Below are 25,332 nucleotides of genomic sequence, written 5' to 3'. Positions count from 1 at the left end.
AGCAAGTGCCTTAGAGAGTTATTCAGGAGAAACAAGGGCTTCAAGTGACGTTTGAGTATGGGAAAGAAATCAGTATCTGTGGTTTTCATTTGTGTTCAGAGTGCTAAAAGCAGAAGTGGTTGCTGGAGTCTGAACAGGAATCCGAGGCTGAGCTTGCAGCTTCCTCACAAATTGGAGGATAAATTATTTGTTTGATTTACAGGCTCAGTGGTAGAAGAGCTCTTACTTGTAGAATTTTGCTTTTTTTTTTTTTGTAACAAAAAAGTGAGCAGTGGAGCTAATAACACTTGGTTTCCCACGGGTCTGTGACCCTTTCTCCTCATTCCTCCCACAGACAACAAGCCCAGCTCTCCCCTCCCTGTGTGCCTTATGTTTCTTTGCTGAGCAGCACTCTGATCTGTAGGTGCCAGCTAACCAGCTAACATGTGCATGGTCAGCCTGCCTGCCTGCACCAACTAGTCAGCTGCTGGCTGCATTTCTCTAACTGAGGTCTCTGTCCCTTGCCCAGCCAACCGCAAAATTTAGCAAGGAAGTCAGTGCAACTTCTACCTTTCTGTTCTAGAGGAAAACAGGTGAAATGACTAATGGAGCAGGATGGGCACATTGAATCTGAGCTAAAATGTTCTGTCATATTGGCCTTGGATGTACCTTTAGGATGTCAGTCCAGGTTCTGGAAATCATTTCTCTCCCTCTCTGTCTTTTCCAGCTATTTTTAACCTGGATGTGGTCTGCAATTTGTTTCACACACAACTCTGAAATGGCACAACTGAGGAGCGAGTAACTGCTGGGATAGGGGAAGGGGAAATCAGGAGCTGCTTATGTTGGCACCGATGCCGAAAGAAGTGTTCATGAAATGATAGCTTTGGTCTTTTCCTCTCAGTTCTGTGTAAAGTGAAGTCCCACACTGCCCCACAGAAAGGCTGCAAAGATCAATATATTCACAGTCTGAATGTGCTCAGATGTAGGGCAAAAAGAGGTGGAGAAATCAAGGCATCCTGTGCAAAAACACCACAGACAATGGCCACTTTTGAAACATAGAGTTTTCTGTCACAGTTCAACATGTCAGTACTGCCCACGTCTGTGTGTACCATCCTCTGCGTAGGCTCTCCTAAAACAAATCATTTCTGTGGAAGCCCAGTCACTGTACAGAGTGTGCATCAATTCACAGGATGGAGTTCTAACAACCCTTCATCTGAGCTTCTATCCATTCAAACCTAGGGCTTGGTTTTATCTGGAAAATGCATAGGAAAAAGCTTCTTGAGCATTAATTTACAAAATGAGATCTCTAATTGCAAAGCATTTCTTTTCTTCAGATAAATATAGCTGATTGTAATGTGTGAGATCTGTCTTTTCCCTCTGTGTTCTGTTTAACGCTGTTTGTTAGACATGAAAGGAAAAGAGGATTAAAAGGGAGAGATGCTATCGTAAACAGCCCTTCAGGGTAGGTGGGAAAACAACAGTAACTCTCTGAAACAGAACACAGGGATGCCCTCAGGAAAAGGTTTTGAAAGTGTCCTGCATTTGAAAGTTAATGAGTAAATAAATCTCTAACATTACTTTAAAGGCTGACAGTGCCAGCTTTAACATCTCAAGCATTGCACCGCAACTGAGAAGAGACAAAGGGAATTTTTAATGGGCAATAAGTGGACTAATATTTTTGGATGCAAAGCTAAAAGCAGGTTAGTTCTGATGAGATGTGGGTTTGTTCTGTACTTCCTGACACAGCAGCTTTACTGTATAGAGTTTGTTTGCCTTACATTTCTGATGAGGGGCCACATTTTCCTTTATAGAGAAAAAAGAAAAAAAAGATGATCTTAATAAATAATCTTTCCTTGTAAAGCCACAGTAAATCCATTGAGTAAAGAGTTTGTAGGCCTTGGGGGTTGTGTGGGCATGTGTCTGACCATCACCCTGCTGTCCTGTGGTGCTTTATATCTAGATCATGTTGCTTAGTCCTCTCTGCCCTGCAGCACTGTGAGATCTCCTTGCACAGATCACATGGTAGTGCAGGGCTGGTGGGCAGGCAGCCACATCGCTTCTCACCCCAAATAACTGCACACTCTCTTCTAGTCCGCCCACAGTTGTGTCCCCCTTACACTTGGTGAGTTACATCCACAGTGCTGGATTTGACTGCTGTCTTTGGTGCCTTGCAAGTCCGGTCCTTCCCAGGAAGGAGTCAGAGCAGAACTGGTTGCTGCAAGGTAAGATCCCTGGCAGGAGTATTCCCTTACTGCTGTCCTCACATCACCGGCAGTGGGAATATGATTTCTCCCTGTGCACTTCTCTCCCATGCTGTTGTACTTAAAATGAACAAACTTGTTACCATGTTCATGGATGTCAGGCATTTCAGAGAAAAGCTAGCCATATCCAGAGCTTTTTTTTACAGCCTCCTCATTCTCAGGGTCCTCTGCACATGGCTGTCATGAGCATTGAGGAGCTGCAGTGGCTTCCACAAGCGTGACTACACCTTGGTCAATAGCAGACTTCCTGTTTTGTTTGTGCCCCAAAAAAACAAAACCAGATGTTTCTGGTGTAAAAAGCTCATCTGTGCCCACTACCTATACAGCCCTCTGCTAAAGAAAGACGACCTGCCCCTCACTTACTTGCCGCAGCCTGAGGAGGGCAGAAAGAGCTGCGGAGTGGGCAGGAGGAAGGGGAAAAGGAGGATACTGCTGGGGAAGAGGGTTGGGAAGGATATGTACTTTGGAATAGAAATCTTATAGTAAGAGAACTGGCATCTAATGAGGGTTGGGAGAGAGCTTCAGAACTTCATGGACTGTTTCACAAAGTTTCTTCCTAATCGCTATTTTTCTCAAAGCTGCTGTGCTTTTATGACAATATTGAGACTATCTGCCTGCATCAGCACAAGTTGCCAGCCCATAAAAAGAAGAGCGAATCAGCTCCCTAAGCTTTAGCCATCTGAACGTGATGGAGCACATGCCAGCCCATGACAGAATGCATTAATAGCATCTCCACTCCCTTATCACAGCTGCTTTCTAAGTCACCCTTTTCCTGAGGGTCAGTCACCACCTTCCAATGCTTTCTCAGTTGATAAAAAATATTTAGTGTAATTTTTCTGCTCAGTTGTTATCCTGATCTGTCTGCTCACACCTTGATGCAGGATCCTTGCAGCCAAGGATCTGTACAGCTCCTTGGGAGCCTTCTACCCTTTTCCCTGCACTCAGCCTCTTCCGTGTTGCATGATGATCAAGAACATCATCTGCCTTTCTGAGCTTGAAAACTTCAACAGGTGGACAGAGGAACAGGCTTGTCTCCTCTGTCCACCTCTGCTTCTCCTTCTCAGGGCCCTTCTCAGTACATTACCAATATCTTTCTTCTCACTAGCTCTTTCGGGGTTAGTCTTTCTTGAGCATCTCCGTGCAAGTGACAGGCTGTCAGACAGGCACAGAGCCTTTCATTTGACTTCCTCCAGGGAATGCAGCCTTGAGCTGATACAGGTATGCCTGAGACTGGTTCTCTTGCTCTGTTAGGGACAATACAATGGGGAGGTTAGCTCTACTGTGCCCCTTTATACTGTGGAAGTTAGCAGCAAAAGTCCTAGATCTATACCACTCAAAAACAAAACAACAACAACAAAACAATTCCATTTAGTCTACCTTTAATACACATGCATATTTAATATGCATATACCTGCATACATACAGAGAAAAATATACATGTAGCTCTTGCTCTGCCACGTCCTGTGCGATTTCTGCCATCCTTCTGAGCAACTGGAGCATGAAAGTACAGAAGGAAGAGGAGATGGAGCTGTTTTGTTTATGGCAAGAGGCTGCTTGCACAAGTAACCACACTTGTGGTGCAGTCTCAGGCACTCAGACTGGTGTGAGGCTCCAGCAAAGCCTGTTGTGACCCTCTTTGGAAAAAACTTCAGCTTTCTTCTGGCTGATAAAGCCAGTACTGTAAAGAAACCAGAAATACTAGTCCTGTTCAAGAGCTGTGCTGTGCCCCAGGCAAGAATACTAACACAGGATTCTCCCTTCAAATAAAAGAGAAACAATCAGATATTCTCAGTGCAGGCCCAGGTGGAAGACTGTACTATCTGGGAATATGCATGTTGTGTGGCTCCAACGGCAAAGATGTGTGGTTTGTGGGAATACAAACCCATCAGGAAAAAGAATTTGTTCACAGTACAGAAGCAAAGAGGAATTTAATCACCTGCCTTCTCTAGGTGAAAGTTAGGTGGTCTCAATGATTCTTAGGTTTTGACTCACTGAAAACAGCACTGTGTTTCAGCAAAGGGTGAAACATGGGGGAGAGGAACTGCATGGGCAAGTGTGTGCAGCCAAGCAGATGGAGAAGGTGGGTACTCTGATACCGTTAAGACAAGCATTGCAGAAAGTGGGAGAGTTCAAAGAGAACTACAAGAAAAATTTCCTTACAGTGAAAGAGATCAAATACAGAGCAAGGATAGGTCTGGGACTTTTCAATGGGTGGAGGAAGCCCCTTGAGATAAAATCTGTTGTCCTGTTTCCTCTCCTAGTCCATTGCCCAAAGACTCACGGCAAGAAGAAATAACAAGTGTGGAACACTGCCTAAGAATCATTTTAGCAGCATCCCATCTCGGCCCAGGGAACAGCCAGTTTCTTTGCTTGTTTCTTACTCCTTCTGTGCCTTGCCTCATTCTAAACATGACACTTTGACTAAACAAAACATTCCTGTTACCTGCTCTGAAAAATCACTCTGACAACCTTCCCTTCAGCCTTCATCACTTCAGTGTGGCACAGGGCATAAGTCATCTGTTCAAATGCAAGTGTCAAGCTCAAATAAATGCTCATGGGACTCCAGTAACTGTAGTGACTGGATTTCCACTGACTGTAACAGGCAAGCTGTGCTCCAGGACTCACTAATGCTTCCCATAAGCCTTGTGGATGCATAGTCAGAGACTTATAGACAGACCTATAATGTGCTACAGAAAAACAGCAGGCGCTGCAAGTGTCTCATGTCCTGCCATAGCAGGACTCTTTGGCAAGTATTTTAGAGTGAATGAGTCTCTCTATTGCATCTAGACTCCTAACTCTATCCCTGTCCAAAACTGGTGTGTATTTTTCCTTGGGACAGTGCCCAATCTGAAGAGTTAGTGTTTTCCACACAAAAATGCCTGCTTGGTAAACTTCCAAGAAGTTCTATTTTTGATTCAATGAAGAATGGCAGCTTTCCATGGAACTTAATTTTTTTTCTTCCTTTCTTTTCCCCACCCCTTTTTCCCCCCAAAACCAAGATTGCTCAAAAATCCATAACTTTTCATTTGGAAGTGCTGCCAGGGAGCCTCATGGATGTCAGAGTTCAGTTGTCTTGGTCTGCAGGAGGTTGGATGGTTTTTATAGTCATCCTTTCAAACTTGAAAAACTACAGTAGCTATTTTCTTTCTTTACCTTTCCATTGCACTGCTTTCCCTCCTCTTGAAGAGAGGACAGCAGAGGTTCTGTTGCAGACCTCTGAAAACTCTGGTGCTTTAACACACTGTTCCTGCTGCCCAGCCCATATGGTAACTTGTGACCATGAAGGATTAGGAGTGGAGCCACAGCTGTTAAGCAGCTACTGGAACCCACTCCATGTCAGGGTAAAGATCTGCTGATGTGTGACTGCCTGAGAGCTGGAGATACACACAAATCTTGCCGGAAGCCTTTTATCCTCCTGCATCCAAAGTTTGCTTACTTCTGTATGCAAGTTGTTCCATAGTCTGCAAACCATGTCCAAAATAGCTGAAATTTTCAGGACCGTGCCATCACTCTAGTGGCTCCCACATTTTGATTAATTTTCTATCCCATTCTGCATCTCCAGAGTCTTCAGTGAGCAAGAACTGAGCATCTTCTAAGTCATAATGATCCTTACTTGTTCACTCTCTCACAAACAGAATCCCTTTGGCCAGCAGCCAGGGCTGCAATAAGGGCCAGGCACATACAAGGGCAGCTTAAAAGCACCTTAGCTTTGGGAAATCCTGCTGGGCTGTAAAAAGCTGCCCACAAACCCAAATCAAGCAAGGCTTGTCTGATAATTCTTTGGCATAATCCCCAAACTTGCTGAACAGCTTTTCCATACAAAGTATTTCTAGGTGGGTTATTAGGGCCTGTATCCCTTCCATCTTGTATCCTCTTGTGGTTGAAAAAGGCATTCTTTAGAGCAGGCTATTTTTTAAAGAAAGCCAAATATCCTCCTTTACATTTCTGGTTCCTGTAAACCAGAAGGATACTTTGCAGGATGCAAACTCTTCCTGCTACAGCTCACAGGTGTCACCTCCCCCACAGTGCTGGTACAGGACTTTCAGTTAAACAGACAATTTGTACTTTTCAAGGAGGCCGGTGCTGGTTCAAGTAGCAGTGTGCACACTCAGTACTAGCACAAAGGTGCTATGCTCTGTTAAACTAGTTTTCTTTCCTGTGTTTTTACAGTAGTATCGCTGTAGCCACACTGGGGTCTGTGCTACTTTAATCATGCTGGAGTAGTTAAAAGGAAACAGCTGAGCTGAGCGTGTCCTGCAGCTCAGAGTCCTGTGGCTTAGGGCAGGAGGAGGCAGGGTCCTGGGCCCAAGCAGCCCTTCCAGCTTTGAGTGGGCATGCTTATGCTGTTTCACTACAGTAGTGTTTCCATGTGTGCATGTACAATTCATCAGTAAAGCTGAGCCTTGCCAGGAGAACCTGCGTCTCCGTGAGGCCCTCCCTGCTGCTATAACACAGCAAAGCCTTTTGCCGGTGGAAGGCTGATTTGCTGTGATCCCTGCAAGGAAAGAGGCAGGCATAAGACTTGCAGATCTATAGATATCATAGGAGAGAAGCAGGAAAAGAAATTACAGTTTTCCTTTGGAAACCGTCAGTACAACAAACTGGTTCCTTTGCTGGTTTGAGTCTTTGGGGTCTGTGCCACCACAGAACGAGAAGAGAGGTGGAGATGGAACAGTGCAGAACTCAAAAAGGTTTCTGTGAGTTAAAACACGCTGTTTCACTTTGAGACGCTTCAAGATGGGATGATTTGAAAGTACATGGTGTGTCTGAAAAAAATAACCAGCTGTGGTGGTAAAAGCCAACCAGGCATCTAAAGATCTGTTTTGAAGCTGGTCTGCCAGTGAGGCCCTGCTCTCCAGGGAGGTCTAAATCACCATGGGCTGAAGGACGCAGGCAGCAACCTGGATTTCTTTCCTGCCACTGCCTGAGAGAGGCCAGTACTGGTCCCAGCTGCAGTGAGGCTGAGCAGGCTGCAGCGCAGTTGTGGTGCCTTGGTGTGACTCAGGGCATTCTCCACTCTGACTTTCTTCCAGCATCCCCTCCCCAGGCTGGAATCTCAACGCCTCCCACTCTGAGATTGTTGTTTTTTCTTCCCCAGCACCGCCCAGCCTGTTCCTGCTGGTGGCCAGTCAGCTGTGCTGAGTACTGCTGCTGCCACTCACACCTGTGTCATGCAGTGAGCCGCACTCCTGCTTTAACCCAGCTCAGGTGGGGAGACCTGGTGAGACACACCATAGCTACCTGGGCTGTGAGGCGCTGGGAAAAAAAGCAGCCTGGACAGCCCCGGCAAAGCCAGAGAGCTCTATGCTCAAGATGGTCAACAAGAGCAAAGGCAGGAGATGCTGCAAAGACGTTATTTTCCCTCACAGCGAATAGTTCCACCCAGGTTTCACTTCTCATTCCCATTTTGTATCAAAAATAAACAAACAAACAAAAATCACCGCTTGCTACTGTGCACTGCCCTTGTTGCCATGTGATCTGGGCATGTGATTATGTTGTTGATAACTTGGTTCTTTTACAGAATCAGATTCACAGCTGCTGTAGGAGCCCATGCAACTTGTCAGAGCAATTCTCTCTTCTCTCACACAAGAGGCAGAGCTTCTGCCTGCTCCAGGCTGCCCTACGGATTTCTGCCTCCCCCTGCAAGGACGACTCCTCCTCGTCATCCTTTTGCAAAGTGCCAGCTGTGCTCATTTTTAAGAAGAAGGGCGGAATTCCTCATAGCTGCACTGTGGAACGCTGTGCGACACCTCAGTGATGGGACAGTAGGTTTTTTTTCCAGTCTTTCCTCCCACTGGAAGTAAATAAAAAGGGAAGGATGAGTTTCATCTGGGGGAAAAAAAAAAAAAAAGACTGCTTGCCAGCCTGCATTGCACTGTGTGTGTTTGGTTTCCGCTCAGTCTGCAGAGATCTGCCTGTGCAGATCTGTTTAGTCATGTTGCACGGACTGGATGGGGCTGTTTGACAGTGTTGGTTCCCAGCTCTCCTCAACAAGCAGATGTTAGCTGTAACTGGGAGCCATCCCATCAGAACCTCCCTCCCACCCAGCGCTCTGAGTCTGAACACGGTTGGCAGCCAGGAGCTCCCAGGGGGGAAGGCAGGTTGCAGAAGGCAATTTTATACTGAAAGACAAAAAACAACTGTAGTCCCGCTTCCCCAGGGCAGTGCCAGAATTCAAGAAGTGTTTGGACAACTCTCTCAAATCTATGTGATTTTTGGGTGGTCCTGTTTGGAACCAGGAGCTGGACTCAGTGATCCTTATGGGTCCCTTCCAAATTGAAATATTCTGTGATTCTACTTGTGGTATCTTTCTATGACCTCTCTGCTTTTCAGATCTCAGTAGTTCCAGTGAAAATGGGAGAACTCCTTCTTGATTGAGTGCCCTTTTTTCAAGAGAAGGGACAAGCCTTTGAGATCCCTTTGTGATCCTATGCTATTACAGTTGGCCTGGGACCAGGCCAGCACCTGATCTCTGTGAGGTATTTACAGTCCTGGAGCCCAGCCACATCCTCATGGTTGCACAGTAGCATGAATGGAAGCAGTGCTGCGCTATTTGTCCTTAGCACATGGACAAGGAAGCATAGGAAACATGGCAGGCATCGATCACCACCTGTGGGGGTTATTAGGGCAGAAGATAAAAGGCAGTGTGAACACTGCTGATCTCCCCCATTGTGCTCCAAATCCACACGTGCTTCGAAGAGATGCAACACACACCCTTCCTGGGATTCGATTTTAATTACAAATGAACTTTTTGTTCACAAGTAGATGCCAATCCTTTTTAAGGGGTTTAACTGCTCATAGAGTTGATCCTAGCCGCCTGGGGTGGCCTCTGCTCTCTTTTAGTTTGCTTGGTGCTTGTATATGCAACACACCACCAGTCTGTTGGTTTTTTCAGCAGTAAGGGTGTAACGGTTGTACAGATATTGTGATCTTTATCTCTCCAGTGCTGGGAATGTGCCTGTGCCTATCCAAAGCAACCCTGCAGAAAGCAAATGCCCACCAGGTTCATATAATAAGAATGCAAACTATTGATGAAAATCAGAGCTGATACTTTAAGAAGCCATGTGACTTTTAATGGTAGTTTGAACTCTTAGAACCAGCACATTTCGGGCTTCTTATTTTTGTGCTTACGGAGGACTTGGGGTGCCTTCTCTATATGTATCACACAAACTATTTCTGGATTGCCTAGAGTGTTTTGTTGTGTTTTGGTCCTTCCTTTGCTCATGGTCTCTGTGAGGACCCAGTTGCTTCTTTGGGCTCCGGACTCTCTCCTATGGCATATTTGCCTGAAGATTTTCTCCTAAGGATCTGTTTTACATCTGAGCTCTCATGTCTGCGACAGATCACAGCTTTCCTGCCCTATTAGTTTCTTTTTGCTGAACAGGAGCCTGCTAATTTTTTAAATTTTATTCCCATGTTTGGAGAAAGTCCAGTTTGCCAGATCACCAAGCCATCAGCCTCGAAATACTAATCTCCTGTATGTCACTAAATAATTTATCCAGGTAGGGTATGTTGTATTGAGGGGTAGTGAGTAACACTCCTTCATTTTCGTGAATCAATACAGCTTCTTGTTCCCCGCTGAAAATCACTCTCTGTGCTTAACAACTATCTGTCTTCTCTAAACTCTTCCTTTTCCTTAGAGATGCCAGCAGGAAACATGTCTCTGATGGCAGATATGAATATGAATCAGCCATCAGCTTTCTCAATTTAAGTGTTTCCTACCTTTCACATTTCCACACTTACAAAAAAAAAACCACAAAAAAACAAATCTAAAATATTGTGAGGTGTGTCATTTTCTGAAAACGTGTGTTAAAAAATATTTTCAAGTTTTCCCTCCTCTTCCTGCTAGTTTTCTCAGGCAGGAATTTTTTTCTTCTCTGGCAGTAGGAGGGTACCTACCTGTGTTCTTTTTAGCCTGCAAGGTCCCTGCACCAGGGATTGCCTTTACATTTGCACAGCTCCTGAGGGCAAAACTCTGAAACTGCCCAGGGTTGCCCAGGGAGGTGGTGGAGTCTCCTTCTCTGGAGATGTTCAAGACCTGCCTGGACGCCTACCTGTGCGACCTGCTGTAGGGAACCTGCTTTGGCAGGGGGGTTGGACTCGATGATCTCTGGAGGTCCCTTCCAACCCCTACAATTCTGTGATTCTGTGAAACACTTTGCAAAACTCAGTCCAGTTGATTTCATTCTCCCAAAGCAACATCTGTTCTCTAAAAGAACGTTCTTTCCATCCTCAGATCTCCCCTATTTCCCCATGGAAAGTTACACAGGCTCCTGAACTAGCAAAAGGGGAAGAACCTGAGATGTTCCTCATTGTCATGACCATCCCAAAGCTATTAGCAGAAGCTGCAGTTTCACTAGCACCAAGCTTTACCATGCAGTGAGGGCTGCTGCTTCAGAGACAAGCTTCTAAAGGCTAAACAGTGAGGCTGTTGCAATAGCTCTGTTGATCAAATACAAATTCTGTTCACAGTGTAGAGCCAAAAACAGTTTTTGATTGCAGCCTTGAGGGGTATTTCTTGGCTTGCGTTCAATGTTTTAAGCAATGTGCAGTTCTACAAGTCATTGCCAATGTTTGAAATCTCTTCCGTATTATTATTACCCTCAGTTGTGTGGAATGAAGACTATTTACCTTCCCCTTATAGTTCATTATGATTATTAAACCATAAGAATGAGGACCTGCACATGAGAGTTGGATATATCAGGCCCATTCTGGCTCTGTCAAGATTGCTTTTCAGAGTGTATATTCAGAAATATGGCAAAGTTTTCCTTATATAATTTTCTTCTCTGAACTGCATTTGTATACAAAGATCTCACAATGCCATGTTTTATATGCACTGTTTGCAGTGAGGTTTCTTGTAACCAGGACTGTCAAACACAAGCCTCTTCATTAATAATGTTGCCTTACGCCTTTAGATTCCAGTGTCTGATCTCACCTCTGCTCACTGTCTCACCTGCCTTTCCCTCTTAATTTTCCCATCTGCACTCTGTGACCCCCTTTAAAATGGGTCTTCAGAGCACCTTGATGGAGTAAGGGCCAACTAAGGCCCTCCAGCAGATGGAGTGGCATAAAGACTTGCACATGTATCCCGCATCAGCGGTTTCCAGGCTGACAGTCACAAAACCAGTGTCACCACCTGTTGCTGCACCACAGCCTGCAGAGGTGCTAACAAGAGTAGGCTGGGCAGTATATTTGTGTTAACACCAGATTACATGGCATCAGAAAGGTCAAAGCTCGTTCAACCAGGCCTTGACCAAGCCTGTGATGCTGATCCAGGGGCAGCTTAGGCTTTGCTGTTCACCTTGCTCAGGCTTTGCAGTAGAGATATGTCTTGAAGTCCTTCGTGGCTTTTTAGCTCGATGCTTGGACACTGGAAAACAGATGCTTGTTGGAAAACAAATCCATAGAATCACAGGATGACTGAGGCGGGAAGGGACCTATGGAGGTCATCTTGTCCAACCTCTGCTCCAGCTGGGACAGCTGGGGCAGCTTGTCCAGAGCCATGTCCAGGCAGCTTTGGAAGATCTCCAAGGAGGAGACTCCACAGTTTCTGTGCCAGTGCTCCGTCACCTGCACAGCACAGCAGTGCTTCTGGTGTTCAGAGGGAACCTTCTGTGTTCTGGTTTGTGCCTCTGGTCCTGGCATTGAGCACCACTGACAGAGTCACTGCAGGGACTGTCTCATGATTTTCTTATGTAGCATCTATAAAAATGGGGTTTTAGTCTAGACATGCATCCCTCATGCTTAATATGCAATAAATAGGCATAATGATAATGGATAAACTGGGAATCCGGCTCTTTATGGAAATAGTACCTAATATGGGAATGATTTGTAACTCCTCAGGATTTTTGTACTCCTTTCTGCTTTGCTCTGAGCACTTGAAAATGTGCTCACTGCAAGATGGTCTGTGTTAGGGATAATGACGTTTACGTTAATTAAATTTCAGAAATACCTAAGTGGCAGCCCTACTGAGCTGGAGGGAAGAACATTTCCATATTTTATGGTGTTTACACTATGTTGTTGGTTGGTGGCTAGTAAGCTTTCGTTTAATGTATCTAATGTCACATGGCTGACGGAAAATACAGTTGAACTTCTCTCAGTAGAAATCTTATCAGTAAAAATCTACTGTTATATCCTAGCTATGCTACACTAGTGAAAGAGAGAGCAGCATTAACTGATAGTTCTGTAGAAATACAGATGGCTTCTGCTAGTAATATAACCAGATATCTTGTCAAAGGGATTCTACTAACTAGGTTAATGAAATGCTATTACTACTGTTACTGCCGAGGAGTCAATACTGCTGCTCTGGACTCTGAACAAAACCTGTGTGTTCTAAGGAGTTCTGACTATAAGGAATAACAGGTAGATATGGGCAGGAGTGTGGCATCAGAAGCAGGTAGAGACAAATGTAACATTTACATGCTTACTTGAGTTTTTTCTAATAACATTTGCATTTTGACCTATCCACTACTTTAAAAAAAAACAATACTCAAGGTCTTCTCTGTGGGTCGGTCAGGACTGAGTTGCCTTTTAAGCAGCAGCAGATGTTCAGGTACCAGTAAGACAGTGTAAAGCTTCACGTACATATAAAATCTTGTCAGTTCCCAGCAGCGGGTTCTTAAAGTATGCATACAGTCCAGTGTATGTAGCAGCTCCCATCAGCCCTCAGTCACCTTGCCAGCTGAAAAAGCAGGACATGTAGGTACTGTGGCTTCTCTGCATCTTCCTCCATGATGCTGATTTTGCCATCCCTTTTTTCTCTTCATTCTGTGTTAGTAGGACCATCACAAACAGCTACCACAGCACTGCTGCTACAGAGAGCTCTCCTGGGACAGGGAGCAGAGGCTGTGAGGCTGCCGTCTGTATGGGTCAGGTTTGGGTTGATGACTAACACAAGCATCCAGGCTTCTGGGAAGCCCTTAGGGCTTTGGGAAGCCCTAAGGCAGCATGACTGTGCCGTGTTATTCACTTTGAGGTTTGAGTCTGACCCTGGGGGCATCTCAGAGTCCTGAAGGCATACTGAGAGCAGCATTGGGACAGCGTACGAGTGCTCTCAATTCAATATGAAATTCAGAAACCAAAAGCAAAGCTCTTCATCAAGGAAGCAGCAATTAGTGGGCAAGTGCTTAAAACTGGACAGACGGAAGAAACCCAAGATGCATCCAACAAGACAAAACAAACTGTGTATAAAGTGTCTAAAACTAAGTCCAGAAAGAAAAGAAAATGCAGTATATTTTTTCTGCCTGAAAGTAATGGTAACGTTGACTATTTTCTGTCCCTTCCATCAGTGTTGGATAGTTTAATGCTGATGGTGGCTCTGACTATGCCTGTGGTGATTCGGGGTGTAGGGCCCTCCATATTACACTAGTACTCCTGTCAGTCATGTAACCATTTCTGCAGTCTCTACCAGATGTATCGAAACAAGCACCTGCTAGTTTGACTTCTGCCCTTCTCCACGTATCATAGAATCATAGAATCACCAAGGTTGGAAAAGACCTAAAAGATCATCCAGTCCAACCGTTCACCTATTCCCAATAGCTCCCACTAAACCATGTCCCTCAACACAACATCCAGCCTTTCCTTGAACACCCCCAGGCTCGGTGACTCCACCACCTCCCTGGGCAGTCCATTCCAGTGCCTGACCACCCTTTCTGAAAAGTAATACTTCCTCATGTCCAGCCTGAATCTCCCCTGCCGTAGCTTGAAAACATTGCCTCTGGTCCTAAAAATCAAAAAGCACCAACTCCTCCACCATCCTGGAGTAATTGGTCACTAACAACAAACTTGTTCCTGCCAGGGTGCTTCTCAACCCATTGTAGTCAAGGATACTTCTGGGAAAGTCAGGAAAAAACATAGATTTCCAGCTGCTGCACAAAGGAAAGAACAACCACTTAAAATCTATGTCTCTTCATTTTTTCTCCCCACCCTTAAGGAACAGCACTGTAGGGCACTGCACAGGGATGTCTTGTCAGAAGTCAGTGCTGCCACTGTGAGTTTACTCTGCAAATAGGTTCCCTTCTCCCAAGAGAGGGAACTTGGCAGGGACCATCCAGAGGATGCATGGGGCTTGCAGACATAACAAAGCTTGGAGTGTGGAGTTGCTGATCCCTGGCTAAGGATACCCAAGAGCTGAAAAGAGCAATTGCTTCAGACTGCAAGAGGATGCATCACTGTCCCTCTGTCAGCAGAAAGGTGAAGTGCCTATGAAGTGGTGTGCATACGTAGTGTGTGGTGGAAGTGGTAATAAAGTCATTACAGTCAGGAACCTCAAGTGAACAGAAGCTGCTGCAATGAGGCACAGTATGAGTGAGCTGCCGACAAGCAGAAATCTCTGATGCTGCTGCAATTGCCTCCTGCCCTGAGATATCTCTTTTTCTACCATTTACCTCTGAGTGAAGCCACTGGACTGTCAACACTTGTGGCGAGATCATGTTCACAGGACTGTGAGCCGTGTTTCCCAGGTTGTTGGAGGAGAGCACAACATGCTGCTTCTGGCAGCAGGAAGGGAAGCAACGTGCAGGAGGGGCTCAGATTTCTTAACATTTACTGTTAGTTTCTTGGCAGCCAGCAGCTTATTAAACCAGCAGAGGAAAACCTTGCTTGATTTCCCCCCCCCCTATGCATGGATAATGATACCCATTTTAAATTACCCTCCTTAGGTAAAAGAGTGTGCCAAGAAAAGAAAAAAAAAAAGTAGTGGAAGAACGGGAGGCAAAGAATGCAGCATTCAGTAGGGCTGCTTTGCCTTGCCTTGCCTTGCTACCCCTGATTCCCTAGACTCAACCTCACCTTTGGTTTCTCAGGTTTCAAAGGCAGCTTTTATGAGCTCCCCAGTTTCCCCAAGCTGCTGTATGGCCAGCAGAATCTTCCTCATGCTTCTCACCCGTGTCTCAATGTCCTCCTTAGTGTACAGCCCAGAGATGCTATTCTGGGGCTCCCATGGTGTATCTTGCAGGCAGCCCTGAATGGGATAGGTGATGATCCCCACCTCTCATAGCACATTCCTCCCTAGAGAGGAGATGTTGAAGAATGTTTGTGCCACTGAGCAGTGTAGCAGTGCATGCATGTCAGAAGCCTATTGCTTTGACTCAGTGCTGTTCTTCATTCCACTGCTACCACTTTGCTGTCTATCTACGTTTGTCTTCCCAGAGCCCAACTGTGGCCACCATGGCCTTTTGCAAGATGTGGAAATGCCCTGAGATCTGGTGCTGCCAGCAAAGTTGGGGGATTTTTTTTCCAGAGCTTTCTGTAGTAAACCAAGGCTGAATGCTGGAGCAAAAAAGTTTCCAAACCAGAAAACATTTTTCTGAAGTGTCTTTTAAATGCTGTTGCAGGGATCTCAGCTCCTTAGGTAGCGTACAAGGATACATATTCACGTAGCTTAACAGCGTTCAGCTCCTTTGAACTAGGAAAATGACCAAACACAGTTGGTGGGAAGGGACCTCTGAAGGTCGCAAGCTTGTTGAGGCTCCTCTCAGCACAGCATCATGGCTCTAGGTCAAGTCAGCCTTGGCACTGCCTGGCCAAATCTTGATAGTCCCAGGGGTGGGGAGTTCCTCTCTCTGGGAGATGCCTTCCTAATGTCCATAATGATCTCCCAGACTCCAGCCTGGCTCTGTGGCCTCTCATATTGTCATTTTATCCTTGTGTGATGCCAACATGCTCTTGGCCCATACAAGGTGTGACCCATAGTTTGTAGCAACACGAGAAGGAGCAGAGGCTTTATTCACAGCACTCACGGTAGTACAGTGAGCAAGCAATTTCAAAATCCAATTTCATAGACAGAGAGATTACATTAATCTCTTTTAATAGCTAAACAATTCAAGTTTTCAAGATAGGACAAAGTAAGGGATATTCTTGACAAAACTGGTGCTTCAAAGCTGCCTGCATCTGATTCAGACTCCTAAGCACAAATGATAGAACTGATTGTATCTCTTCAGAGAGTAGCTCTGCAAAACTTGTATTTAATCTCTCCTTTTTATAACTCACTGTAGCTGTCTGGGCTTGCCTGTTGGGAAGCAAACGTGGATTGACTTTGCCTTCAAATACCATATGAGGAAACTCACTCAGCTCTCACCAACTGATCTCCGGGGCCTGTGGAATGATAAAAGCTCAAGTTATCAAAGTATCTGTAAACTGCCTTCTGATTTCTAGCTCGAGCACCTCCCTGAATCTGGACCCTTTGATTTAAGGTGGCTGCTTTCTTTCACTGTGTCTCAACAGGCAGAAAAGGGCATAGCTCTAATCCCTGTTGGCTCAGTTGCATTAACTCAGCATGATAGAAAAGCCCTCTTCAACTCCAGAAAGGCAGAACTGAATCCGATCTGCATTAGAAACTTCTACCTGTGCAGTACCTTGTCATTGGCAGCGATGTTTCTGTACCTCCAGAGACACCGGTGTCAATGTGACTGTTGATGCTTTTTGAATCAGAGAACCAACATCAGCTGTCCTAGGGAAGGCACTGCTTTTTGGCCTACGCCGCATGCTTTCAGAGAATTTGCAGGTTTTGAGATCTGTGTGTATCCATTTTAGGCTGTTTTCCAGCATTTGTGCTGTGATTTAGGGCTCTGACAAATGAGCTCTAGCAAATCACGCCGAGGTGACTGAAGGCGACCAGCCCAGCTGTTTATTACTGCTCTGCTGGCACTGATGACTGTCCCTGCAGCAGTTGGCAGGAGATAACATACATACAGGGCAGAGCTGTTCCAAATTGTGTTTTAGTTGAAATCTCCAAGGAGGTGGGGTTAGACCGTACAGAAGACTGTGAATTAGAGATACTGAGATGTTGCTCGTGGTGCTTTGTGCCCATCAAGATGAGTGTTGATGCCATGTCCTTACAGCATCAGTGCTGTGTTTCTGTCCCCGCTGTGCACCAGAACTGCAGATCCTTCCAGGAGGTGATACAGGGACTCCAGCCAGCCACGTGATCTCCTCATTCACCTGGCAGGAGAGTGGGAATAAAACATGCCACAAGGGAATATAGTGGGAAAAGGACTAGGCTTGAAGTACACTGTGTGGCTTCCCCTCCCCTTACCACCTAGCCAGTAAGCTATTCCAGGCTATCTTGTTTATACTGCAGAGCATTTAATACCTCTTAGCATTTGTGTTTGCCTTGAAGCTACAGGCAGCTCTGTCCTGCAGTGCACTAAATATTTGTGCAGTAAGTACAAACAGATGTTTGAAGATCTGCTTTGAAGCAAATCTTTACCCGCTAGATTATTTCCCAAGACTCTTCAGGAACAGTGTACATCGATATATCCCAAGCAAAGCCTTGACAGGCAGGGAGAGAGAAATACACAGGAATAGGCAGTAGTGGAGCAGGAATACGCACATCTCTACTGCATAAATCCTTCACGGCAGCAGCTGAGATGTCAGAGTTTTCATAAACAATTCATCTGCCAGGTCTTATTCCTGTAAATTCCTCTGCCACATGCAGGGCTTCTAGGCTCGGTTTGACTCACTGGCCAGATCCTCGTCACCCCCAAGAGCTATCGTCTGCACCCTAAATAATCTCCCTAAAAGTTAAAAATCTCAGAGCAAGTAGAGAAGGTGAAAGCTGCCTGGTGTGCACAGATGGCACTCTCTCATGCATATTTCACTTGTGTCAGCCACTCACAGTTTTCACAAGGCAGACACGAGTGGCATGAAATAACGTGACTCTCAGACCCCATTATACCAAGTGCCACATGCAAATGATGGGGAAGGTTCTGCCCCAGGCAGCTCCCACCTCGTGCTGGGATGCTGCAGAAACCCTGAGAGGGGAAAGGTAGTGTGGTAGCAGTAAAACCAGCCAGGATCTGCAGTGATCACTGCCTGGGAGGTTGCAGTGAGGGCTCGCAAATGACTTTAACCACCGGTTTATGGCTTTGCTTTTGTTTCTTCTTTTCCCACATTTTTGGGGAGAAGAGGGTGTGTCAGGACATTCAGGTGTTAGACAAGCTGCAGCCAGGTTTCTGCTTTGCCAGTGAATCCTTTGGTAGGCTGTCAGCCATTTTCCCTTATTCTCTAAGAAAAGCACTTCTGTACCTTAGGGCACACAAGATTCATATATAAGAGTCTGGGAGGCATTCAGATGTGGCACTGGGGAAAGCCAGGTCCTGAGTGGATCTGCTCTGAGGTGTCTTTTGACTGCATGCTTTGGACAGCAAAGAGAATCCTTCAGAGCACTTACAGTAGCTGCCTTTTAAATGCGGAGTGATGTTTGGTTGGAGCTGTATGGAGAGCTAAGGCGCTGTCCTAAAGCTCTCTAATATACTCTGTAGGACACTTTGACTTCCCTAGTCTTCATTTACCTGCCTCTCATATTTCTTGTTTAAAACATGAAAATGATTAATAACTGTTTTTCTACCATTAATTTTCCTTTCCTAGTAGCCACTCATTAGCCTTGCCTAATTCCACTTCATCTGAAACCGCCCTTCCTACATTTGCCCTCCTCCTCCTGCTGCTCCATCACAAGCTCAGGCAGGAGCCACCCATCACTATGCTCCCCACCAGCTGTGCTGCTGTGACACCAAGTTGTATCTTCCAGCTGGTGAGATGGTCATTTTGTCATTCTGTGCCCCCATTGTCTCTATCTGTGCTTCCCTCCATTGTAGGGATGAAGATTGGGATGATGGAAGAATCTAGCAATGGCTGCAGCAATGACCACTGCTGCCTGGAGCCTTGCAATCGTGTGCTGAGCCTCCCTTTGTTCCATAGCCCTACGTGGTACATGTAGGAGAAAAGATTCTGGGGGCAGCTTGTGCCACTGCCTCATCACTCCTGAGAAGAAATTGTTTCTAATATGTAAAGGTTTTCTCCACCAGTAGTGCTTTGGTATAAGTTAGAGAGGAGGAAGGCTCTGTGGTGATAGTCTGACTCAAGGAATTTGCCTCAGACAGCTGTGAGTGGCTTAGCAAAAGGTAGGGGGGGAGGGGGGAAGCAGAAGCCCCCAGTCTCTGAATAAGAGAAAAATGCTGCAAGAGGGAAGAGACCGAGTGAATGAACCTTCACACCCAGTCTCCCCCAGAGAGTGGAAAACTTTCTGAGGGAGCTGACGCCTATCTACCACCAGTGTGCTTTTTAAGAAAAGCCAAGCTGCACTAGGAAGTGTCACCTGCAGTGCTACTGCCTGAGGCTTGGCTGTAAGGCCTGCAAGTTTGGCTCATCTCTGTCCCATAAGTGGTCACTCAATACGTACGGTATCTTTTCTTTCCTCCCACTGTGAGCAATGTTGTCTTTTTTGATAAACCATCCTAATGCCTGTGTTAATTAAAAATCTCATGGCTCTTCCTCAGGACAAAGTTCGTTAGTTCCAGTGTTTTCTTAAGATAATTATATCCAGGCAGGCTATCACCCTCCCCTGTAGTTTCACTACTGCTCACTTTCTCTGAACTCCTGCATGCTGCTGCACTGCATCATTTTGTTGTGTTCCACTCCATCATTTCAAAATCAGTTGCATATTTATTTCAAAGCGTGGCAAAAACTTTAGAGACTGTAGGAGATTCTGTATCTGTACTGTGATGATGGACAGAATTCACTGCCTTGTAGCACCGCACTGTAATGGAGAAACTGTGACTCTTCATCTCCCCTGAGTTCTAAAATAGCAAGAGATAAACAGGAAAATGGGGAGACACGTTCTGCTTCATATTGTTTGGCTCTCCAGTCAGCTCAGCCTCTGATATTAATAACTTCCTGTTTTGTTTTAAACCTTCTGACAAGTGAGGAGCCTTCATTTCAGCCTGAACTCCGGCACTCAAATGGCCAGTGTGATTCCAGGCTCTGGCCGACAAATTCCAGTTTTCTGCCTACCTCTAGGCCAGAATTTTAGAACTTAAAGTCAAACTGATGAAAATTGGGTGCCTGAACCACCTGCGAGTTACCAAAATACAAATATCCTGGCTTTCACAGCAGGTGAACACCTGCAGACCCTGTAAGTAGTCATGGGACTTGAGAGGGCAGCGTCTGCAAATCTGTCCAGTTTGGTGTAGGATCAAACAAGGATCCTAACCTAAAACTCTGGACTCCGTTCGTTTCTAAGGATGTGCTCAGAAATGAGAAACAAAAAAGAGGATCTGGAAAAATGTCCATTTGCCTAATCTTGCTCGTGTACAATGCTAGTGAAATGTGTGCTCATCATTTGCATCGTTTTTCAGATGCCTAAACTAGTAAGACTCTTTGTTTTCCAGGATTCTGATGAACTTTTGCTGTGAACTGTTTCCTGTGGATAACCTGCAGGAGAAGCAGAGTCCCCCAGCGTGCCTGATTCATGTGTACTGCCCACAGCTGTTGTGCTGTGTAACCAGGAACCTGCTCCAGACCGTGGTGTGCATTGGGATAGCTTGAACGCAGCAATTCTAGGAGGGTTAAAAATTAAACCAGCAATCTAAAGCAGCACTGGGTTTAAAAGACTGGCAGGGTTCAGCTGTGAGTTAATGCATTAGTTGCAGTTAATATTGCTGGAAGAGCTTGACAAGGGGAAACATGAAGCAACTCAAAAGAAACATCATTAAGGTGAATGTCAAAGTTTTTGCATCCAACAAAGAAAAAAAAGCTGAATACAGAAGAGAAAGCACTGGTTCCCACTGAGTGGTTATAGAGGAAGGAAACAATCATACTACTACAGAGACCTGACTAGAGAATGAATCTCACAACTGGCCAGTATCTCCTCCAGGACAGGTGAGAAACCCAACCTAGCTACAGCTTGCAGGTAGGAGGCTCTGTTCCATCATAGTATGCTGAAATGCTGGGTTTATGGAGCAGTGCTCATTTCCAGTTTTCTTGAATCCTGCTGTCTGTTCAGCAGCACTTAGGACCAAAGAAGGAACTTCTTCATCTGTGAGTCTGGTGTGACCTACACAACGCAGCCATGGGCTCCTGCTGCCTTGGGAGCAGCCTTCCAAATAAACAGCTTCAGCACACTCTCCTAGGCAAACAGTAGTTAATTATCAACATTAACAAGTGAGTTTCACATTTCTATGTCCAATGTACATAACATCTCAGTCTCCCAAGTGTCTTCTCCAGACAGGGTGTGGATCCTCAGCCACTGGCTCTCCAGGCAGCAGGCACAGGCTGTGGGTTGCATGGCATGGGGCTCAGCTCCAGTTGTCCCTCTGAGGCACTGTCGCCCTTCTCTCCCTCCTTTTGGGAACGTGGAAAGAAATGGCCACCGTTTGGATAATCTTTGGCAGCACCACCTGTCCCTGTTGTAGCTGCACCTTCCTACCCCTGGATCGCACTGCTTTATCTGTATGCTAAGCAGAGAACTCCCCCTCTTAGGATTTGTGTTTATTTGGGTGTTTTTTCTAAGCAATAATAATGGGTCAACAGGCAGGAATTATTTTAGCTGGCTTTAAGAGCATTTTTTATGCAATCAAGCGTCTCTGTTGAGGTGCTGCTTCAAAAGAGCGTGGGGAAATCTCCTGACACTACCACTGCCAGTGGCCCTCCTTTGCAGCAGTGGGATCTGCAGGAGCAGGAGCATCCAACCCCTGTGCTGGGGCTCAGTCAGGCTGCCTGCAGGCATCACACACCGGGGCAGTGGCTGTCTGTCCCCCTCAGGAGCTGGGAGATGGTGTCACCTGCCCACAGAGCACTCAGCACTGCTCACATTGGGCATGGACATTTTCATATCTGGGGTGAAGAAACAGATGCCTTTTCTTGCTCTGGAGAGATTATTTCTTCTGTGCCACTAGCCTGAGATTGTTTGCTTGGCTTAGCCTGTGTTTTCACCATATGCAACAAGCCGTAACCACTTCATATGAGGCTGCTATTCATTTGGGGCCAGTGTGAAACATTGCTGGCTTTTCTTTTTCATTTTTCTGGACTATACATGTTGCTAATCTATCCCCTTGTCTACACTCTTTCTTCTCTAACGTTTCAGGTCTCCTGCCTTGTAATATTTCAAATCCTTGACTGCTTGATGCTGCAGATGGAGTATTGGTTACCCTCCATCATCGGTCTGGCTGCGAGGACTTCCTGTGCTTGACAAGTTGATTACTTCGTCAAGGTGAATGTTCAGTTGAGTCTGTCTGGAGGACCTCTGTGTGTCTGATGCCAGCTGGTTTCTCACCAGACACACTGTTTCATTAGGCACAGAATAATATGAGGAGAAAAGCTGGGATTTTGAGGGGCTTTTTCCCCACTCCCTTTCTGAGGCTGATGTTACTCCAGTTTATCCCAATAGAGTGTAGATGGCTAACTCTCTAATGCAGCCATCTTCTATATGGAGAGCAACTCATCTGATGAATTGCCGTTGGTCTTTACATATGGTTTTCCCTGTCTTTAGGAACCCCAAAAGAGGTTAGATAGCTTGGAAGCTGTGGCATTAACAGTGCTTTCAGATTGTCCATTGTGTATCATCAAGGAAGCACAGTAAAACCCAAATAAGTTAAATGAATTTCATTGCAGTTCCTGAGGGAGAGCAGGTTGCTTTACTTGTGAGTTGCAAGTCGGGTCAGGAGGGATGGATCTCCACGGAGAAATTGCTGACACAGGCCCAGAAATGTCATTGGTAAGGCAAGGAAAAGCATCCAAACTTCTCTTAATAGTCCTTTGTGGATACTTTATAGGAAGTGGCATCCAGACAACAATAGGTATTATGGAATTGGGAAATAACAGTAAACAGCACAAAGTAAACAGCACAGAGAAAACTCAGTGTGCTTCCTGAGAATGTAAGGAAACTGCGTCACAATGCTGAGTGCTTCAGGAGAGAAAATTCTCATAACTTCCATAGCCAAACATCACTTGGGACCAGGGTGTGAATGACTACTCTGTGCTACTGCTGAGAGAGTGTTGCAACTTCTTGGCAGGTTACAGAAAATAGAAGGGTGGCCAGCATCATTATCTGGTGGTACAGGAACATTTGTTTCTCTAGCCACATGTGGCTGTACCCTGACCATCTTGGGTATCCAAGCAGGGAGTTCAAAGGAAAACTCTGTAGGCTTGGCTTTCAAAGGGACCTATTTCCACTAAGTGTGAACATTGTTTCTAAAAGGAGAGAAATCCTTGTTTACTCTTCTAGGAATTCATATTTCTGGCATATTGTAGCAGAAATAATAAACAAAAGCATATTACAGTTGTGAGGTGAATCCAGGGAGCATGGCAGCTACTGCCAGACTAGCATCTGCAGCCAAACCAGCCCCTGGTGCATCATGAGCACCATACCTAGCAGACATGGTCCTGGTGTTGCTGTCCTCAACAAATGCCATATTGACGCCTCATTGAGAGGAATCAGAATCACAGAATATCCTGAATTGAAAGGGGCCTACAAGGACCATCAGCTTAACTCCTGGCTCCAGACAGGAACACACAAAATTCAAATTCTATGTTTGCTACTGTTGTCCAAACACTCCTCAAAATCCAGCAGCTAAGGCCATGCCCACTGCCCTGAGGAGCCTCTTCCATACCCACCACCCTCCGGTAAAGAACCTTTTCCTAAAACCAAGACTGACCCTCCTGTGGTGCAGCTCTATGCTGTTAGAGATGGAGCTTTTTCTGTGTCCCACCATACCTGACAAGGCAAGGATGTGTTGCAGTCCCTATATTATTGAGCTATTTCAGACCAGCTTTGTATGAGAGCGGAAGAAGAGCAATATGTAGTCACTTTTCTCCCCTTGGAAAGGTAGACGAAGGGGAGCAGGCTGCCAGACCTCCAGAGAAGCAAGGGTCTCCATCAGGGCATTTCCTAGCAGGAGACAAGGAGATCGTGCATTCTCCTGTCATTTATTCCCTGTTGAGTATTTTCTTTGCTTCCTCCAGGCCCGTGGCCAGGAGGGCCAGCACTGGGAACACGTCCTGGTGCATAGCCAGGGACGCAGCAGTGTCCTGCTGAGAGCAGTGGCCCGGGGCTGGGTACACAGCATCCAGTCCTCCCCTGGAGACTGGTGTTTGCTGAGGGATGCAAGGTAACCTCAGCATTGAAAACAGCTGGGACGGTGGCCAGCGAAGATTAATGGTATCATTAACATCCCCAGTTTATTTATAGGTTTAAAAAAGTCTCCAACCTGTAAACAAAGCAGAGTTATGCTGCGTAATGCAGAGAATCACAGGTTTGCCTCCTTCCCACTCCTCTTATTTCATCCTGGTTGTTGAGACTCTAAAACCCCTGGAGTAGGACTGGCTCATTGCAAACTTACATTATAAACCTTCTCAATGAGGGGGATACGCACTGTTGGTTTGTTTTTCCATGAATGTTATATTTGTCCAGTGTCCTTTCTCCACTCAGCTCCTTCTGTGCTTTGTCCTGTGGCCCCTGTTACGGAAAATTCTCTTTTTGAAGAATTGCTGAGGCCCAGGTTGGGCAGTCATCATAGGAATTAGTGATTTTCTGCCTTGGGCTTCAAGCTGAAAGCTCTGCATGAGGTGGATTGAGCATCTTGTAGCTGTGGAGAGCACCTAGGCGGTGTGTGGCCCCAGTGAAGCGTGCAGATATTATTAATGAGCCAGGGGTCTTCCTACAGGCACTCAGGGCCACTCAGTTCCCAGGTTCTTGGGACTGTCCAGAAAAGAAAAAGCATGTTGGCTCCAGGACAGGATTTCTCAGCACGTGAGCTGCAGCCACACCGCCTGGCCCATCTCCAGGAGCTCAGGAGAAGGTAAGGTAGGAAGGTGGGCTGTTGGCAGCAGGCAGCAAGGATCTGCTGCAGAGGTGTGTGGGTGGAGGAGAAAAGAAAAATGTGAGGAGCCCTCCAGACACACAGTGCAATGTGGTCTTTTGGAGAGCAAGTGCCATTCATTTTACTCTTTGTGATGTGTTAATCTGAGCTGTACTCCCATTGCTGTCTTTCCTTGGCCTTTTGTCTTCTAGGGGGTAAAATAAAGAATTGGCAGAGAACTGCTCAAATTGCTGCTGTCTTCTTTTCTGTGGGAAATCAGAGTGCTTCAGGGCAGAGGAAGTGAGTCTGAAGTACTGTAAGTGACTGAAGGAGGGTTTCTCTGCCATGCACACCACAGATGAAATCATGACCCTGGAATCCCCTCACCACCCAAACCCTGGTGGATTTGAGGCATCTCAGTGCCTCATGTTCCCCTTCTCCTATTTCTCACTTGGGCTGTGAGATCCAGCTTCTCTCCATGCCCCCCAGACAGAGCCCAGCTCTCTGCTGTACTGGGG

The 25,332-nt window shown here is 45.9% G+C and overlaps 1 long non-coding RNA gene across 4 annotated transcripts in view; it reads left to right on the top strand.

The window, feature by feature from the left end:
* Window positions 1-25,065, top strand: part of LOC125687203 (uncharacterized) — a 52,678-nt gene extending 27,613 nt beyond the window's left edge. For 2 of the 4 annotated variants that reach the window (XR_007374020.1, XR_007374022.1), the window contains one exon: window positions 20,408-25,065. This is a non-coding gene — a long non-coding RNA (uncharacterized LOC125687203). Of the gene's footprint in view, window positions 1-706; window positions 7,734-20,407 lie in introns of those variants that run through there. The other 2 variants (XR_007374021.1, XR_007374023.1) reach the window with 2 other exon arrangements.
* Window positions 25,066-25,332: the final 267 nt, after the last annotated feature.

The sequence above is a fragment of the Lagopus muta genome, chromosome 1 (genome assembly GCF_023343835.1).
Source record: "Lagopus muta isolate bLagMut1 chromosome 1, bLagMut1 primary, whole genome shotgun sequence".
In the NCBI taxonomy this organism is placed as follows: domain Eukaryota; kingdom Metazoa; phylum Chordata; class Aves; order Galliformes; family Phasianidae; genus Lagopus; species Lagopus muta.
The sequence above is the reverse complement of the archived record's forward strand: the minus strand, read 5'-3'. Positions and strand labels throughout refer to the sequence as shown.